The sequence below is a fragment of the Salvia splendens genome, chromosome 15 (genome assembly GCF_004379255.2).
Source record: "Salvia splendens isolate huo1 chromosome 15, SspV2, whole genome shotgun sequence".
In the NCBI taxonomy this organism is placed as follows: domain Eukaryota; kingdom Viridiplantae; phylum Streptophyta; class Magnoliopsida; order Lamiales; family Lamiaceae; genus Salvia; species Salvia splendens.
This window is the reverse complement of record NC_056046.1, coordinates 32,406,627-32,425,466: the sequence shown is the minus strand read 5'-3', so window position 1 is coordinate 32,425,466 and position 18,840 is coordinate 32,406,627. Positions and strand designations below refer to the sequence as shown.

General features: G+C 42.5%; 1 long non-coding RNA gene across 3 annotated transcripts; it reads right to left on the bottom strand.

Annotated features, from left to right (window-relative positions):
- Positions 1 to 3,145: 3,145 nt before the first annotated feature.
- LOC121766497 lies at positions 3,146 to 17,566 on the bottom strand. 3 transcript variants are annotated; one of them, XR_006043004.1, is made up of 5 exons: positions 17,387 to 17,566; positions 17,205 to 17,270; positions 16,562 to 16,681; positions 16,315 to 16,423; positions 3,146 to 3,271 (listed from the first exon to the last, which is right to left on the bottom strand). It is a non-coding gene; the product is annotated as an uncharacterized LOC121766497 (long non-coding RNA). The 3 variants fall into 3 exon arrangements; XR_006043003.1 differs by lacking the exon at positions 17,387 to 17,566 and having other exon boundaries at positions 16,315 to 16,681; positions 17,205 to 17,338; XR_006043005.1 differs by lacking the exons at positions 17,205 to 17,270; positions 17,387 to 17,566 and adding an exon at positions 16,813 to 16,933 and having other exon boundaries at positions 16,315 to 16,681.
- Between the last annotated feature and the right edge of the window lie 1,274 nt (positions 17,567 to 18,840).

Genomic DNA, 18,840 nt, shown 5'->3' with positions numbered 1-18,840 from the left:
TTCCCAATATTATGTCGATATTCATCATCGCAATAACATACAAATCATGAGCTACTAGCTTAAGTTCTCCCATCACAAACTCCGCGTTCGAGCAAGTTCGTTAAATATCTATGAGGCCTCATACTAGTGATGATACATTCATTCTAGGTTCAATCGCATCAGTAGGGAGTTCTAGGGTCTCTACACATGACACTAATATAAAAGAGTGTGATGCACCCATATGAAATAAAATGGCGATAGGTATATTATGAAGTGTACTCATACCTGCCAAATTATCTTGCCCGTGGTTCCCTTGCCCCATTTTTGGCTGTCTGGCCGCAGTGCATACGCCCTTGCCTGCAAGGACTGTCGGCGTTTCCGTGGTTGTGCCTGCGGAGGTAGAACTTGATCTCCCCTCGGTTCAGCATGAAGTGCCCGCAGTTGCGGCTGTTGTCCCTATGGGTTTGGCCGAAGAGTCACCCCAATCTTCGTACTTGGGCACTCACGGGAGAAATGTCCGTTTGATGCACTATTTTTTAGCACTAAAACTACTCGCAAGTATACAAGGTAGAAATAGTATAGCTAAAGGTCAGTATTGGGATATCGAACACGGGGAATATAATTGCAACTGACTATTATATACTAAGCGTCAAATACTATCTAGAGAAACAAGAGTTTTGGGAAATTTTGAGAATGAAAACAATTAAAAACAAGTAAACACCTAATTGCAAATAAATCACAAAGATAAAAGATAAGAGATAAGAGAATTCCGGGGATGTGCTTTCACACTTATGGTTATACAAATTCCAACTACAACACCCTAGCACAGTTTATACTTCGATAGAACGAGTCACACAAGTTTTGCCTATGCGGTACAAGCGTAGATTACTAACACTAGGGTTGTCAATCCTAGTCCGTAACTCCTAAAAGCTCCAAAGACCCTTGAAAAGTCTTCACTCTCAATTAACAGTGTCGTTTTAAGGGAAGCTAATTGTAGTGTCTATTAAGTGGATCTAACTCGCCAACCTTCTCTCACGATTATGTAGCAAGTTATATTGAATCAACACCGAATGTGTCACTCAAACATGTAGTATTACGGAACAACTTAAGGAAGAAACGAAATAAAAACAAAACGGATATTAAATAGCAAAAGTAATTGTATAAACCAAAAAGAGTTACTAACACATCCCTAAAATCCTATGAGTTTAGTTACACATGATAGAATAAACTAAAAACATAGATTGAAGGGAAGACAATGAAAACATAAGAACTAAAGCAAATAAAACCCGGAGGTTGAATCCTTGTAGCCTTAATGATCTTCTTGAATCCTTCTCCAAGCCCTTGCACAATTAAGCACTCTTAACTTTTGAACCTTGGATGAAAGATGAAAGATTAGGGTTGGAGGAGGAGCCTTGAGGGCTCCCCAATTTTGGAGGCTATGAGTTGGTGAATATTATGAATGAGGTTATGGGGTATATATAGGCTTGAAAAAGGTTTAAACATGGTAAAAGGTGTCCTCCAAGCAATAGGAAATATGTAATTTTCGTGCCCCATAGTAGAAGGAAAAATTTGGCTTAACAAGGCAAAAGGTTCTTTCCTTCCTTAAATTTCCACCTAAGTATGGCAGCTTTGCGCGACTTTGGTAGAAAGGCCATAACTTTCTCCACAGAACTCCGATTGAAGTGATCTTGGTACCATCTTGAAACTCTTTTCAAGATGAAGAGAATGGTTTGTAGAACGCTCTGATCAGACTTCAGGAACGCCGGAAAATCGAGTTTGAAGTGACGCTGTCGCGAGTGAATAGGTCCAGCGGCCACGGGAAAGAGTCAGACCTCTCTGGAGTGCTTGCAGCGACCGCTGCGTTGAGTGCAGCGGCCCGCTGGGCGTCCCTTCAGTTCCAGCTTCCGGAAATTCACCTTTTTATGCCCTTTTTCTGCTCTATTTTGCACATTTCACACAAAACACTTCAAAATACCAAAATAGATAAAATATACAAAATATGGACATGTAATGCAACTTTGACACTCAAAACGGACCAAATAATGACCTTAAAATAGTGCAAAATCCGAGCGTATCAACTCCCCCAAACTTACATTTTTGTTTGTCCTCGAACAAAACAATAAAGACATGAGAATAGACGCACGGAATGCACAAGGACTAGACGTCATAATTGCCTCAAATTTTGGAAAAGATAGATTAAGCATGTATTAACGCAATCAAATCAAGTAGGGTTTATTAGTGCACTTTCATTACTAGCTCGTGGAACACCTTGAATTCAAGGACTCACATGTGGCAAACTTCCAAAGATGGGAAGTGTTCTCTCACTCTCAAAGTGTATAAGGTAAAGTATTTAAAAGCACTCAAATCATGCATCATGCAAAGTATACCATAGGCTTGCTCAAAGTCTAATCCCTCCGCTACTAGATCTTATTAAGCATCAAAAGTCCGAAAGGTCTTTATTTTTGGTTGTAATGTAGGCTCTTTGGTAGGTGAGGAATATTTGGCGAAAAAGTGACTAAACCCAATTGAAGGGAAGGGTCGTGATTATCGATCTCGGAGTAAGCAAGTGTGCACAGAGAAAATTAATGCAAGTGCTTGGTCAAGACACCACGCTCCTTAAATCCACTGGATCACCAGGTCCAGGAACTCAAGAGAACATAGAGTGTTTTTGTCGTTGAACACACTCGACTCCCTTTCAAAAATAAATCCCTCAACCCGTAAACTATAAATTAGTATAGGGAAGTGGGGTCGATCCCACGAATATGGATTCGTGAAGTAGTGCTAAGAGACTCTGGAAACAAGCGGCTGCTGCCACGCAAAAAGGGTTGAGAATTTTAACTACCTCTAGACCTAGGACACAGAGAATGTAATAGAATCAGACTTCAATACTGAGAGACACATTTTACTTCCTAGATTGAGTAAACGACTAACTAATTAAGACTAGACAGGGAGAATAAAACAGCGGGGACCATGATTCCAAATATAGCAAGTACGGCTAAAGCTGCAAGTAACAAACTCATGCTCCAACTAACAACAACATGCAATTTCCTAACCAGTTCAAACACGCAAATGGAGAAAACAGAGCATATATCTAGATTCGAGCAGAATATAGAGATTGGAATGCCAGAAACTTAAATTGTTTCTTCACCCCACAGAAGGGCGGTGTTACCCTTCAATTCCGAGGCTTCCTCCGTCAAGCAATTTTCCGCATAATGTCCACTCATTCGCCTATTTCCTAGCTCCACGCAACTGTCCTCCTCCTTTCCCGGACCTGGCAAAAATCTTCACACACCTGGCATAAAACGTGCGTTAGACCCAGAAATTTCACGAATTAAAACCCTAGACCTATGCATGAAATTAGCCTTATCAAACTGCTCACACTTAAACCATGCTTGTCCTCAAGTATGAAAGAGAAGAAAAAGAAATAAGGCGAATTTCAATGCACGGTTCCCAAGAACGACTCTACAAACAAGACACTAACACAAAACAGACTCCTAAACCTAGACAACTACAGACTCAGAAAAGAAAATAACACATAAAGAACACAAAACACAACAAATAAGCATGCACTAGTTTCAACTTTTAGGCGACTGTCCCCACAAGCTTAAGTTCTCTCTGATCGTCTACAGTCTTCAAATCCTCCTTCTTCCTTCGTCGACCTAAACGGTCCGTCAGTTTGTCAAGAAGCCTATGGATTTCCTAGCGGTTAGGTTCGCTCTATCACTCATTCCTCACCAGGGATGTTAGGATCAAAACGCTCCAAAGTTAAAGTTACACCACTGATGCGTTGGGTTATGAGAGTTTCTCCTTTCTATCATCCCCCTTTTTTTTATTCCTTGGTCAGGTAATTTTTACTTCCTGCCCCTAGGTAATTTTTACTTCCTGCCCCTAGGTAATTAAAGTTAAAGTTACACCACTGATGCGTTGGGTTACTTCATTCAGACCGCTTTTAGTTTATTAAGGAAAAATACATCAAAGTTGACGTGCATCCTTTCTTCAATTGCTCACTAAGGGAATTTTTGCCTTATTGTATCCACTAGCTCATGCAACACGCAACACACAAAATATAAAAAAAACGGAAGACTCTAAGACTCTCATTCACAGAAAAAGAAAAAAAAAACAAAACAAATACTCCACCTATTCCCTCCCCCTCCCACTTCACTCAAGCTTGTCCCCAAGCTATCCTAGTGAAGGGGGGAAATAGGGAAGTATAAACAACACAAACAGACCATAAAACAAACAAACAACATGCTAAAACCAAAACAAACTTCTCACACTTAGACCGTACACCGGGCTAAGTGGGAGAAATCTCAACAACCAAAACCGAACATGCAAAAACAGCACAACCCCTTCTCACACTTAGACCAAAGATTGGGCTAAGTGTGGGAAGGTGCAATACATATATACAGAACGAAGCATGCTGGCACAGATAATCATAAACAGAAAGCAATAAAAATAAATAAAAAGAAAGTAAAAGTTATTTGGGTTGGGGGAAATCAATTCGGGGTCCGGCCCTCTCGGGAGCCAGACTTGGGCGGCATGGCCTGCTGGGTCACTTTAGCTTTCTTTCTTGCCGGCGACTCCGGCCTCTCTGTCATCTCTTCTGTCTGTCTGGGTACGGTCTTCTTCAAGATCACGGGTCCAGTAGAAGGCGGGGTGGTTAGAGGTTTGGTGGCTTGTGGCGGCTTCTGGATAGATAGATTTCCTGGACCTGGCGCCTTGGATCCGCCACTATGTCCAGGAAGTGACTTTGGTGCGTCCGGGAATTTTTCGCGCAACCACTTCATCATTGTCATCATTAATGAGGTGGCCTCTCCCATCCTATTAGAGTGCCTCGACGACGCTGCCACCAGGTCAGTGATGCGCCCTTTTAAGGCCACGACCTCCTCTCTGCTCCTCCCGATCTCTCTTTTTATCTCTTCTACCTCCGTTCTTATCCCAGCAATCTCCTTCCGCACTCTCTCAATCTCAACACTGTCATTTCCTTTACCCCGTAGGGCCACGATCTCTTTTCTCACCTTTTTAATTTCGGATCTCATCCATCCGACCTCTGTTCTCATTTCTTCCACGTCAATCCCGCTACCTGCTTCCATACTCACTGCTTCCAGTTTCACCTGCACATCTGACTTACCAACTTCGTAAAAACAGACCTCCTTCCCCTGCGTGATTAGCAGCCCCTTGTTGAAGAAGTAATCCATGTTGAAGACCTCCGGGGGTAGACACATCTTCACTTCCTGGCAAGACTTGTGGATCCTCATGATCACATTGCGCTGCAAATAAGCCCCTAGAAGATGGCATGTGTATAGGTGCCTGGAAGGGTTGGCTGTTACTTGGTGGCAAGCTTGGGCTAACCAGTAGCCCAAGTGGACACGCACTCCCGTTGCCATACACCAAGTAAAGTACAAGTCGGGGGTTGTCAAGGCGTTGTTGGCGGTGCCCATCAGATTGTAGCTAATGAATGTCTGGGCAAACCTCAGGATCCTGTTCTCGATATGGTGGCCTTTCGAAAAGCTGGTCTTAAACTGACCCACCCTAGGATGAGTCACAAACTCCCATGCACTCTGTGTCTTGAAACCTGGCGTGAACTTCAGCGGACCAACCATTCTCTCATTCCATAAACCTTCGTCGTCCTCTGTACGCGTCAGCAAATCCGTCCGTAGAGTCCACTCACGGATGCTCATCACATGCTCTTCATTGAAGAGGCGGAAGTTGATAGACTCGGCATCCAAGTCAGTGGTGGACTTAAAACGGAAGGTCGAAAAGAATTCCCGTGCCAAGTCTATTGGAACTTTGGAGGTGCTGTGCTTAAGCAACCAGTCAAAACCGATTGCGTCGATATACGCTCGGAACTAATCGTTGCTCGAGATCTCCTTGAGCTCGGCCGAGTCGTACATCTTTCTGGATTTAGCATACTTCCCCACGGCACTCTTCTCCTTATATATCGCTGTGCGTTTTGGGTCTGTGAACTTTCTCATCTCGTCCAGCAGTTCCTTGGTGATCCAGATTTCTGTCGGCTCGAAGTTGAGCTCCTCTTTTTGTTCCACGTCGGAGTCGCTGGACCCATCAGGGCTTTCGGACTCAGCAGCGTACGGTACCTTAGCAGGTGGAGGGAGAGAGGGTTCAACGGACTTCCCTTTTGCTTTCTTGGTCGAGGAAGGAGCAATCTGTTTTCCTTTCCTCTTCCTCTCGACCGCGTGGCGGTGCTCCTCCTCATCGCTCTCCCTCTCAGTAACATTTTCCGGGGCTTCGTCGCCCTCCAAGACAGTCTCATACACACCAGGGGTTTCCCCGTCTCCAAACCCCTCCAAAACAGGGGTTTCCCCCTCGCACTACTATCAGCAACAGTAGAAAGATCCACACCCACGGATTCAGGTAGGGTTTCTCTCTCAACAAAATCCACAGCAGCAAACACAGGGTTCACCCCCTCAGCAACTCCAACTACTTCATCATTTAAAACAGGGGTTTCCCCCTCAGCGACTGAATCTAACCTGGGTTCACGTACAGCCAATAATTCCAGCCCTGCCGCCAGATCTGCTTCTTCTTTGTGCTTTTCTGCGGCGGTTGTCTCCGGGACGGCAGTGGTGGGTTCTGCAATGGACTCTGGTTGGGGTGTTGAAACCCCTGAAGTTTCTGGTGGTGGTGGTACGGCAGATGTTGAAACAGCCGGTACGGTCCCCCCCATTGCAGATGCGAACATGGCAAACGCCTCCATCGCTTTTTTCGGGCCCCAAGCTTTTGTAGTAAGTCAGCCATGAACGCCGCCGCGTTAGAATCGGCGGATCTTGAAGTGCTTCCGGTGCTCTGTTTGTTGTCCATGAAGAATTCTGCAAAATTTCCACAGAAACTCGGACGGAATTTTCTTGATTAGGGTTAAAGAAAGAAAACCTAGAGAGAAATTTGGGGAATTTTGAATGTAGAGAGAGAGTGAGTAATGAAAAATAAAAGGCAGCACACGGTTATTAGCCGATAGGCATGGAAGAGGACGGTTTTGCAGGCATGACGCTAGCGACCGTACGTCTCCCTATAAAGGTGTTTTTTGAAATCCGAACCGGTGCCAACTCCCTCCAATATTTTGCTCCTCAATTCCCTGCCCCAGTAGATACTTCCTGCAAAGTCACACTCAAAAAGACATCAAATTAAAAAAAAATGGAAACACCAGACTCCCCGGGTCTCGGGTATGACAGTATCAAAATCATTCCTAAGGAGTCTGGTATTCCGAAAATATTTTGGAAGATTTTTTTTCTAATTTGTTTGGGTTTTTTTTCTTGAATTAAAGAAAACAATTAAATATTTACAAATTATGTTCAAGTGCTCTCAAGATTCCCTAGGTCAGGTCATGGTAAAACTTTCTGGATACTTGACCTAGGAAATCTCTAAGAACACTTACTTCCCAGACCGATTAGGCGATATCAGGAGTGCGCGTAGTGGCATTTCGTCCACTACACACATCTCCGAGTTATCCCTAAATACCTTCACACGATGACCGTTGACAAGAAAAGGAATCGAGTTTGCAGCACTTCCCTGGATCTCTACTGCTCCATTTGCACGAAGACTCACAATAGTGTATGGTCCAATCCATTTGGACTTCAGCTTACCAGGCATCAACTTTAGGCGGGATTGGAATAGGAGAACTTTTTGACCTACTTTCAATTCCTTGAACCGGAGGTTCTTGTCATGCCAGAGTCTTGTTTTCTCTTTGTACCACATTGCTGATTCATATGACTCCAGCCTTAATTCCTCCAACTCCTGCAGCTGTAATTTTCTCTCTTCCTCACAGGACTCGGGTCTCATGTTAATCTCCTTGACCGCCCAATATGCTCGGTGGTCTAATCCCACGGGCAAGTGACACATTTTTCCGAACACAAGCCTATAAGGTAACATCCCAATAGGCATCTTGTACGTTGTCCTGTAAGCCCATAGTGCATCTCCAAGCCTCTTACTCCAGTCCTTCCTAGACGGATTAACCGTCTTCTCCAGTATTACCTTTATTTCCCTGTTGGAGATCTCTGCTTGCCCATTTGATTGAGGGTGGTATGGTGTGGAAAGACGGTGGTGAACTCCGTACTTTCTCATTAGAGCTTCAATAGTCCGGTTACGGAAATGCGTCCCATTGTCAGATATTATAGCTCTGGGCACTCCGTACCTGTTAAAGATGTTAGCTCTAAGGAATCTCGATACCTCCTTAGCCTCACAAGATGTGGTCGACTTTGCCTCTATCCACTTTGAAACATAATCAACTGCCACAAGTATGTATGCGTTCCCGTATGAAGACGGAAATGGACCCATGAAGTCCATTCCCCAGACATCGAAGATCTCACACACAATTACTGGAACTTGTGGCATTTCGTCCCTCCTGGAGATTCCCCCGGTCTGTTGACACCTCTCACAGTTCTGACAAAACTCGAAAGCATCTTTATGCAATGTAGGCCAGTAAAACCCACTATCTAACACCTTCCTTGCAGTCTTCCTAGGTCCAAAGTGACCTCCACAAGCTAGGGCATGACAATGATTTAGCACATCCCTCTGTTCCCACTCCGGGATACACCTCCGGATCACTTGGTCAGCTCCCATTCTCCACAAATACGGGTCGTCCCAGAAATAATACTTGGCTTCGCTTTTGAGCTTCATCCTTTGGGCCCGGGAAATTTCCTGCGAACTGGGCATCTCTCCAGTGACCAAGTAATTTGCCAGGTCTGTGAACCATGGCTCATCGTTTAGATGACATTTTCCTTTCTCAGAATCTCCTGGACCTATTAACACCATGATCTTTTCCCAATTGATAGGTCTAGGAAATTCTCCTAGATAGTACAAATGTTCTTCGGGGAATGCATCTTGTATTGCTTCCTCGGTCTCCCCTTGAAAAATACGACTCAGGTGGTCAGCCACCTTGTTCTCAGTTCCCTTCTTATCCTTAACCTCCCAATCAAATTCTTGTAAAAGTAACACCCAACGGATTAATCTTGGTTTGGACTCCTTCTTCGCCAGTAGGTACTTAATAGCTGCGTGGTCTGTGAAAACGATCACCGTCGACCCCAGCAAGTACGGGCGAAATTTCTCAAATGAATATACCACCGCCAGCATTTCCTTTTCGGTGGTGTCATAGTTCTCCTGGGCTTGATTTAGCGTCTTAGAAGCATAAAAAATCACGTAGCTCTTCCCATCAACTCTTTGACCTAGCACCACTCCCACGGCATAGTCGCTTGCGTCACACATGATTTCAAAAGGTAGATTCCAGTCGGGCGTTCTAATAATGGGAGCAGAAACTAACCTATCCTTCAACAACTGAAAAGCTTTTTTGCACTCTTCATCGAAAACAAACTCTACATCGTTATGCAATAAGTGAGTGAGTGGTTGAACAATCCTTGCGAAATCCTTTATAAACCTCCTATAAAATCCTGCGTGCCCTAGGAATCCTCTCACCTCTTTCTGATTCGTCGGGTAAGGCAGTTTTGAGATAACATCAATTTTTGCTTGATCTACTTTTATGCCTCTTTCTGATACCACATGCCCTAGGACAATTCCCTCAGGGACCATAAAGTGACATTTCTCGAAATTCAAAACCAAATGCTTCTCCTGACACCTCCTCAGCACTATATCCAAACTTGCCAAACACGAGTCAAATGAATTCCCGTACACAGTGAAGTCGTCCATAAAAATCTCGATGCAATCCTCCAGGAGATCCGAGAAGATACTCATCATACACCGCTGAAAAGTGCATGGCGCATTGCACAGACCAAACGGCATCCTTCTATAAGCATACGTTCCAAAGGGACACGTGAAAGTTGTCTTCTCCTGATCCTCGGGATCCACATAGATTTGAAAATACCCACTATATCCATCCAGGAAACAAAAATATTGCTTGCCCGCCAACCTTTCCAACATCTGGTCAATGAAAGGTAATGGGAAGTGATCCTTCTTAGTAGCCTCGTTCAGCTTCCGGTAGTCAATACACATCATCCACCCAGTAACAAGTCGAGTGGGGACCAACTCGTTTTTATCGTTCTTAACCACCTGTATTCCTGACTTCTTTGGTACCATATGTACTGGACTAACCCATTCACTGTCTGGTATGGAATATATGATTCCTAGGGATAGCAACTTCAATACCTCCTTCAGCACTTCTTCCCTCATGTTCGGATTCAACTTGCGTTGTGGGTCCCTACAGGCTTTTGCTCCTTCCTCTAGGAGAATGTGATGCATGCACAGGTCTGGACTGATCCCAACCAAGTCAGAGAGTGTCCACCCAATAGCCTTCTTGTTTCTCCTGATTACATTCAGCAATTTCTCTTCTTGTCCCTCGGTCAAGCTGCTGTTAATAATCACCGGGAAATTTTCATTCTCCTCCAGATACGCATACTTGAGCCCGGGTTGAAGTGTCTTCAATTCTTTCTTGGGGACATCTTTTTCTTGGGGCAAGGGATTTTTCTCCATCGACTCAGTTGGTATTCCCTTCCTAGACTCAGTAGAACTGTCCATGCTCGCCACATAAGGTGCCTTCCTTGATCCAGCTCGCTCCGGTTTCGTACAGAATTCCATAATTGCTTCAGCTAGCTCATCATCTGATAACTCATCTGTGTTCATTGCTTGACACCAACTAGCTACTTCTCTATCAATGGCATGACTCATCTCGGAATTCTCGATCTGTTCCTGCATTAATTCTGTCTCAAGATACTCCTGGACCAAGGGGTTAATAACATCTATAGCATGTAAATTTTCGACGTCAAGAGGTTTTTTTATTGCCTCATCTATGCTGAATGTATATTTCTCCCCATTATAATCGAGGCAGATGGTGCCATCAAAGACATCAATGATAGTCTTAGCGGTACGCAGGAAGGGCCTCCCTAAAAGCACTCCGCCAGACTCTGCAGACTCATTATCACTCATTCTAATCACATGGAAATCAGCTGGGTACAATAAGTCATGTACCTTTACTATCACATTCTCAAGCACTCATTCAGAACAAATGCATGACTTGTCTGCCAATTGGATCACAACCTTCGTGTCCACCATGCCTACCCCTACTAACTTCTTGTATATAGACAGTGGTAACACATTTATGGATGCACCTAAATCGCACATCGCATGCTCGATTTTTACATCACCAATAGAGATGGGTAAGGTGAACATACCTGGATCATTGCATTTCGAAGGCATCCTCCGCTTTTGAATCACTGCAGAGACGTTCTCTCCTATCAAAATTTTCCCACTGGGTCTAGCCTTCCCAGCTATAAATTCCTTGATGAATTTACTAAACACCGGCAATTTCAAAGCCTGTAAGAATGGTAGATTAATCTCCAATTTCCCAAAAATATCCATGAAATCCACCGGCTCCTCCTTCTTCATCTTGGCTTCCCCCGGCTTGGGAAAGGCTTCAGCCGCTTCCCTGCTCCTATAGAGCTTTCAGCTGAGAATTCTCCATTTTCCTCCCTTACTGCCTCATTCTCCAACTCCGGCTCTGGATCGAGGAAGAATGGTTCATTTGACTTAGGCAAGGGTTTCTCCAAATCTCCTGTTTTAAAGTCATCCATAACCAAGGAATTTTCTCCCTCCAAGTTCCTATACCTAGGAGTTGTATCCTCGTCCTTCTTATTTTCCTTGGAGATTGTCGCTTCTTTCATTTTTACCACTGGCCCATCATATCCCTTCCCGGATCTCAAGGTAATCTGACTTATATTCGCTCTATCCGGTGGCCTTACTGAGGCGGGAATCTTTCCTTCATTTCCCCTCATGTCACTCAAAGAAGTGGCTATCTGGGACAATTGCTTAGCCAGCATATCCATGACTGCCTTTTGCTCCTGTTGAGCATCTTGAAGCTTATGCACTACGTCATTGTTCGATTGCAGGTTGTTTTGCATATGTTGCTGAGAACTGACGAGATCGTGCACCATATCATCAATACTCTTTTGTGGCTTTGGTGGCTGACTGGGCCCTGGCCCTATACTCAGAGTCGGCCCACTCATTTGATTCTGACGAGCGTTTCCTTGACCTCCTGAAGAGTTGTTGTATTGATTTCCATGACTCTGGTAATTGTTCTGAAAATTCCTTTGGTGCGGTGGTACATAAGAGTTCCCTTGATTCACTACTAGAAAATTGGCTTATAATGACACTTAAAATTGTCACTAGAAAATTACTGTGCTGACACTTCATCTATAATGGCACTTGATGAAGTGCAGCACCGAGTACCTGTAGTAAGAGGTAGTGTGTAGATAGTACATCTATGATGGCACTTTTTATGTTGAAGTGTAGTAACAATATATTATAAAGTGCAGTGAAAAGCTAGTGTGTAGATAGTACATCTATGCTGGCACTTTTTATAAAGTGTGATAAAAAAAGTGTAGTGAGAAGCAATTTTTCTAGTAGTGATTGTTCTGATTTTTGTTTCCCCAGCTCGAGTGGTCTCATTGGTTCCGATTGATCCAGCTGCCCTGCCCCTCTTGATTCCTTCCTGACCAGTTACCTTGTCTCTCGGGCTGAGGTGCAACCTGCTGACTTTGTTGTGGTGCTGGCTGATTCTGCTCATTGTCAGTCCATCTGAAATTTGGATGGTTTCTCCAGGGCGCATCTCTCTGTCTCCCTGGATTCCAGCTCCCATCGGGATTCCAACTTCCCATTGCATTGACCTGGGCCTGATAATCTCCTTCCTGGGTTCCGTAATATTGCTGAATTTGATTATCTCCTGGACTAGGGGATTTCTCCTTCCCTTGTGAAGCTGGTGGATTTACTTTTTCAATCGCGTTCAATAGAGCTTTCTCGAGCCTGTCAATCCTTGCTTCTACCTTATCACCCTCTTGCTCTCTCACAGCATGCACCGATCCTCTCCTTACTGCATTCCTAGGGTTATCGTACGCCTTCTTAGCGTCAATCAACTTCCCCAGGATTTCTCTTGCCTCACTTCCCCTCTTTCTTGTGAAATTCCCCCCACTCGAGGAATTCATTAAATCCTTTGACTCAAGAGTTGCCCCTTCGTAAAACAGAGAGTAGGTCTCTGCCTCTATCATTCGGTGATTCGGGCATGCATCCAACAATCCCTTAAATCTCGACCAATACTGACTCAAGGATTCATCGTAATCCTGCTTACACTCTAGTATTTCCTTTTTCAGTGCATTCGTCTTGTTAGATGGGAAGAAATAATCTAAGAATTCCAACTTGAAGTCCCTCCATGTGCAGATAGAATCCGGTGGCAACCTCAATAACCACGTATTAGCTTCCCCCTTCAAGGTAAACGGAATTGCCCGTAGGCGATAATCCTCCTCTGTTGCTTCATTCGGCCTCTTCTGAATACCACACAACTTACTGAATTCATTTAAGAACTCATACGGACACTCATTTCTGCACCCAGAGAACGTTGGCAAGATGCCGAGTACGTTTGTCTTGATCTCAATAGTCCTCTGGCACTGGTTCATTACTATGGCTTGGGCCGGCTCTCCATCTAAATGAGCTGTCAACGACCCTATCTCTGGATCTGGATCTACCACTTGCGCCATGACTACTTCCTCTGTTTCCCCTGTTTCCGACTCTGTTTCTGATTCGGGTGGTGACTCGGGATCTTCGCGTCCTGACGACGTCCAATATTCGTTGCTAGTGAAATCACTCGGAAACGGATCTCCCGTGGTGAACCCTGATCTGGTGGTCACAGTAGAGACTGTATCCTTAACCTGCCAATTAAACTGGCCGTGCTTCCACCCAGATGAGTTGCTCCAGTGGGTAGATCTTGAGCCTCTGCTCATAAACTACAAATAAAAAAGAAAGAAAATAAATCAAATCTATTTACACCACAGACTCTAAACACTAGCACAAAGCACGCCATCCTTCCCCGGCAACGGCGCCATTTGAAGGGAAGGGTCGTGATTATCGATCTCGGAGTAAGCAAGTGTGCACAGAGAAAATTAATGCAAGTGCTTGGTCAAGACACCACGCTCCTTAAATCCACTGGATCACCAGGTCCAGGAACTCAAGAGAACATAGAGTGTTTTTGTCGTTGGACACACTCGACTCCCCTTCAAAAATAAATCCCTCAACCCGTAAACTATAAATTAGTATAGGGAAGTGGGGTCGATCCCACGAATATGGATTCGTGAAGTAGTGCTAAGAGACTCTGGAAACAAGCGGCTGCTGCCACGCAAAAAGGGTTGAGAATTTTAACTACCTCTAGACCTAGGACACAGAGAATGTAATAGAATCAGACTTCAATACTGAGAGACACATTTTACTTCCTAGATTGAGTAAACGACTAACTAATTAAGACTAGACAGGGAGAATAAAACAGCGGGGACCATGATTCCAAATATAGCAAGTACGGCTAAAGCTGCAAGTAACAAACTCATGCTCCAACTAACAACGACATGCAATTTCCTAACCAGTTCAAACACGCAAATGGAGAAAACAGAGCATATATCTAGATTCGAGCAGAATATAGAGATTGGAATGCCGAAAACTTACCATAAACTGAAAATACATCAGATCTACGTAAACTAGGCGAAATAAAATGAAAACACGTAAACTAGGCATAAATTTAAATCAATCTTGCTCAGATTCACGTCAGATGCTTAATCCACTCTGGATCCAAGCGATCCGAACCCAACAACAGACACAATCGATTCCATAACTCCGGTTTTCACAGATCTACTCCGATCCCTTCAAATTCAAACAATCGCAGACAACTCTACAACACCAGCGAACTCAACCCTCTGATTCATCCACAAAAAGACTCTGATCACCCAGATCCAACCGCAAACCTGCATAAATTCAGAAAACAACTGCGAAACGCATCCAACTCGAACAATCCAACTCCAAAATTCTGAAAATCAACATAACAGTCGTAACAGAAAATCAAACTTGCATTAAACTAAGAGAATATTCAGCAAAAACAAACAGAGGTCCGAGCTTCGAACAACGAAGCTCGGCAACATCAGCAAAGTATGAAAGCCAAAATTAAATTGTTTCTTCGCCCCACAGAAGGACGGTGTTACAACCCAATCGAAAATGTAAGAAAGCTCAAAGTAAACCCCAGTGCATAACCCCCTGAATCTCCCCACGAAAAGAACCCAAGTGTGTGAAAAGTGAACTGAGCTACAGGCTGTTAGTGAGGCCTCCAACCGAGAAGGTCCCTCCAGCGTGCATGCTTATCCCTTTTATAGACGCGGACATAGCCTTCTAGAGTCTTCGTAGAAATCTCTATTCTACCCTTCAACTCCGAGGCTTCCTCCGTCAAGCAATTTTCCGCATAATGTCCACTCATTCGCCTATTTCCTAGGTCCACGCAACTGTCCTCCTCCTTTCCCGGACCTGGCGAAAATCTTCACACACCTGGCTTAAAACGTGCGTTAGACCCAGAAATTTCATGAATTAAAACCCTAGACCTATGCATGAAATTAGCCTTATCACCAATCATAGCAAAAGTGATCAATTTCTACCACATCAAACTTAGCACCCAACCAACAATTCAAATCTCAGTAAACTTAGACTATGTCTATATTTCTTCTCACTTCCCAAATTACTTTGATTTTCCTTCTTTTCTTCACAACCTTTCTCTCTTTTTCTCTTTTTCTTTCTTTTTTTTCTTTTTTATAGGCATCATTTCTAGATCAAGCACACTTTTGAATTTTTTCTATGTCAAACTTGTACTTTTATAACATTAAGCACACTACTTTTCACTTTTCACAATTTCCCCTTATTTCTCCAATTCCTTTACAAAATATCAAATAAAAATATCTATACTAACCCAAGGAATGTCCCCATTGATTTGGCTTCCAAAGAATAGGCTTAAAAGCTCAAAGTTGGCTCCAAAGGGATAAAGAGATTTAAATTTTTTGAAAAGGGTCAAAATTTTTGGATATAAAAGTAGGTATGAAAAGATGGTCTAACATCCTCCTAAATCAACTTAAATCAACTAGGAGCAAGTTCTAGAAACATGTACATGAATGCAGATAAATCACACATGAAAGAAATTAAGGCTCAAATCTCACAAGGGTATAAGCATGATTCAAGGCGAACAAGCAATTTACTAATTATGCACCTTTTTACCAAACCATCATATCAAAACATCAAGCCATACTTAATCAAAGGTGAAAGAACTTAATATCACTGGCAACTCGGTCTAATGTGTCCCTAAGCATACGTGTTTCTAAGTTCTTCATGTTGAGTTCATGACATATTTTCAAGAAATTCACCTTCGGGATTTTTTTTTTCAAAACAAAAACTTAAACTAAAAACTTAAAACAAAAACCTAAACTCATGGTCCACCACTTCATCCCCCAAAACTTATTTACAACAAAGTGTAAAATAAGTTTGTAGAGTCGGTAGGGACGTGAGTAAACTATGAAAAAGAAAACATACCATAAAATATTTCGCGTAGTTGCTGGACGGGGTGAAAATTTGAAAAATTCGAAAAATCATTCTGGAAATTGCAATTGGGCGGCGGGCGCTGGGGGCCCTCCAGCGGTCGCTGTGGAGTGTCAAAACTTGTCCAGTGAGTCGCCAGCGGGCCGCTGCGCGTGCCACAGCGGTCGCTGGGAATGGTCCAGAAGCTGCGAAAATTTCAATCAACACAAAACGAATTTAAAACACAAAAATACTGCAAAACCTGAAAATAAATGGTTGGGTTGCCTCCCAACAAGCGCTTATTTTTCATCTTTAGCTTGACGTTCTTTGAAGTTCATGAGTTATCCCCTATCGCGGGAATTCCTTTGGGATGCCTTTGTACCTACAAATTCGCAATGTGAGCATAGAATGAAGAAAATTGTAGTAGGATACAACACCTAATATTTGGCAATCCTCCAAACTTGAACCAAATCAAGGTGTAAAAATAATCACATGCAAGACCAAATACTCAACCTTGATTTAAAAATCATCCCCCATCAAGATCTCTATCCCCCCAAATTTGCAAGAATTTTCAACAATAGAACAAGATCATGCAAAACAATATAAGCTCAAAAATATACACAAGTCATGCAAGATAAAATAGCCTCACAATGCTATGAACATGAACTATGCGTATCAATCAAGTCAACGGGGTAATCAAATTTCATCCACAAAAGAAGCTAATTCAAGCACACCCAACAATAATCAATTCCAATAAATCCTACTCACAAAATTACCAACAAATTATCAAAAGTATATCATCCCCCATCAAACTCCAATTCAAACTACCAAAATATATACCAACAACAAAGTCATTCAAAGAAAGAATTCAAGATCAATGCTCAGAAATTTCAAGAAGAACGTACCTTGCGTTGGTTGACAATTGAGCACAAGAACAATTTGGTAGAATCCAAAGAATTTGAGAAGGTGATCTGAATTTGAAGTGTGGGTGTGTGAATAATGTGGAGAAAAAGATAGATAAAGAGAGGGGAAGTTGATGCCAGGGTTAGAAAGAAAAAAAATGAAATAAGGAATAGAGGAAACATACCTTAAATAAAATGTCGTGTCTGACTCGCCTCAGCGGTCCCTGACTGCAGTACAGCGGACCGCTGAGAATGGTTTGTCCTCACTGTTCTTCTTCCGGCGGGCCGCTGAGTTCAATGCAGCGGACTGCTGGCCCTGCTCCAAAAAAGTTTTTTTTTTTTCCAAAAACGAGAGATTTTTTTTATTTTTTTGAAGAAAGTTTTTTTTTAAAAAAAAATGAAAATTTAAAAAATAAAATGAAAATTAAAACAAAGGTAAATAAAATAAAAATAAAACTAGAAACTACCAAAAACAAGAAAGCTATCAACATTGAACTTTATATCTCACCCATGCTCTACGGAGCTTATCAAGAGTTGCAGTAGAAGAGTGTGCAAACACAGAATTTGACAACAGACACATAAGATTGAACCCACAGAGATTGTACCTGATACGATTTCTCAATTTGGATCTTTTAGCTTTGCTTCTACTTTTCCTCCATGCATGACTTAATTGTGGATCCTTATCAAAATTAGTTTCGTCAGCAATACAAGGAATTAAAATTAAAGGGAGAGAAGGTTTGAAAGAATTCACCAATTTTTCGAGTATAGACGAACTTAGTTCAAGTATCATATCATGTTTCTTCTCCCATGTTTCCCTTGAAGTTGCCAAAGCTTCCATAGCAGTGTCTAATTTGTGTTTGCTTTCAGACACCTCTTCTGCACTTTTCTTGCTTCTTTCTAATGGCCCACTCATCAAGTCTTCAAGGCTCTCGTATTCCCATGTCCTTGCCCACATCAGAAGTCTACTAAAGCGAGAATAACCTATTGATGCGTTCATTGCTTTTCCTCAATTACATAAAAAAAATCAAAAGAAAAATAAAATTAAATAATATTACACTCTAAATTAGTATAATAAACCTTTCTACAGTATCAGCTTAAAGCAAGAATATTCCCCGGCAACGGCGCCAAAAACTTGATGCACTATTTTTTAGCACTAAAACTACTCGCAAGTATACAAGGTAGAAATAGTATAGCTAAAGTTCAGTACCGGGATATCGAACACGGGGAATATAATTGCAACAGGCTATTATATACTAAGCGTCAAATACTATCTTTGATACGCTCGGTTTTTGATACGCTCGGTTTTTGCACTATTTTAGGGCCTTTAATTTTTAATGGGAGTCATACTCTTTTTCATATTTTTATTGACATAGATGTTTCATATTTTTATTAGTGTGATGGTAGAACGTGTCGCAGAATTATTTCACCTATTGACATAGATCAATTGTTGTAACACCCCATATTTTGTATTTACATTCACATACATACATATATATATATCATAGGGATGTATTCATATCCAAACGCTAAGTATAAGTGAAACACAAAACACATGCAATCCATTGGATTTTGTGATCTAACGGTTAGATTAGTGTCACGTGTCATCTAATAATGTAGGTTTTTAGCCTAATAATGTACC